Source organism: Coenobita brevimanus, chromosome 65 (assembly GCF_032717465.1).
Source record: "Coenobita brevimanus isolate Jiangsu-jjx chromosome 65, ASM3271746v2, whole genome shotgun sequence".
Taxonomy (NCBI): domain Eukaryota; kingdom Metazoa; phylum Arthropoda; class Malacostraca; order Decapoda; family Coenobitidae; genus Coenobita; species Coenobita brevimanus.
In genome coordinates this window covers 31887605-31888828 of record NC_137018.1, presented here as the reverse complement: position 1 = coordinate 31888828, position 1224 = coordinate 31887605, and positions in this window count along the sequence as shown.

The window sequence follows — 1224 nt, the reverse complement described above, 5'->3', positions numbered from 1 at the left end:
GGCCTTCTGAGTTGCTACCCAGGCAGTAAGCCGAAATCAAATATTACTGGACCAGTAGTGATGGTAATGGTGGACTGTGTGTGTGTGTGTGTGTGTGTGTGTGTGTGTGTGTGTGTGTGTGTGTGTGTGTGTCTGTGTGTCTGTGTGTGTGTGTGTCTGTGTCTGTGTGTGTGCGCGTGTTTTACTGCTCTGTTTGGCTTCTAGGTCCTGTACTTTCTTATGGCATCAAGAGGAGTAAGTAAAGGTTACCAGAGAGTAGAGAAAGCCTATGTGACATGGATACTTTGTGATTTACAGAGTACTGAGAGAAATGTTGCTATGTCCTTTCCTCATCTCGCACTTTGTAGTTATTTGTACTGTGCAATACAGCTTCTTTTTCCCATAACTTAATTAAAATGCAGTGTAGTGCCACAGAGGGCGACCTAGCACCGCCAGAAGGAGCCCACCGAGGAGCACCGACAGTGTGCCAGGACTCAGGGTGACAACGACATAAGTCTGCCCAGGCTGCGCATCCCTATGACCCGGAGCTCTCCCGCCGCCACCATAGCAAGAATACAAGACTACCTTCTGGGCGAGCCGTCCCCAACCAACTTCGGGGTGGAGCTGTAACTCCAGCTCCAGTCAGCACCCCTGAGACGGCCGGTAGCCGCTCAACCCTCCTACAGGAGACGGCCTGCAGCTGCTCTAGAGGAAAACAGGAGACAGCCTGTAGTTGCTCTGAAGGTGTCCCTAACGAGACAGCCTGTAGCCACTCAACCCTCCTGCAGGAGACGGCCTGTAGCCGCTCCAGAGGGAATCAGGAGATGGCCTGTAGCCGCTCCTGCCTTCGTCAGGAGATGGCCTGTAGCCGCTCTGAAGGTGCCCCTAATGAGACGGCCTGTAGCCGCTCAACCCTCCTACAGGAGACGGCCTGTAGCTGCTCCCGCCTTCATCAGCAGACGGCTTGTAGCCGCTCTGAAGGTGCCCCTTGAGAGATGGCCTGTAGTCGCTCAACCCTCCTGCAGGAGATGGCCTGTAGCCACTTCAGAGTGAATCAGGAGACGGCTGGTAGCCGCTCCCGCCATCATCAGGAGACGGCCTGTAGCCACTCTGAAAGTGTCCCCGAGTCGGCCTGTAGCCGCTCCTTCCCCCAGGCCACGGCCAGTAGCCGGGCCTTAGCGACGGCCTGCAGCCACGCCCCCAGAAAGCCACAGCCAGTAGGCGGGCCCTATGGCAGGAGACGGC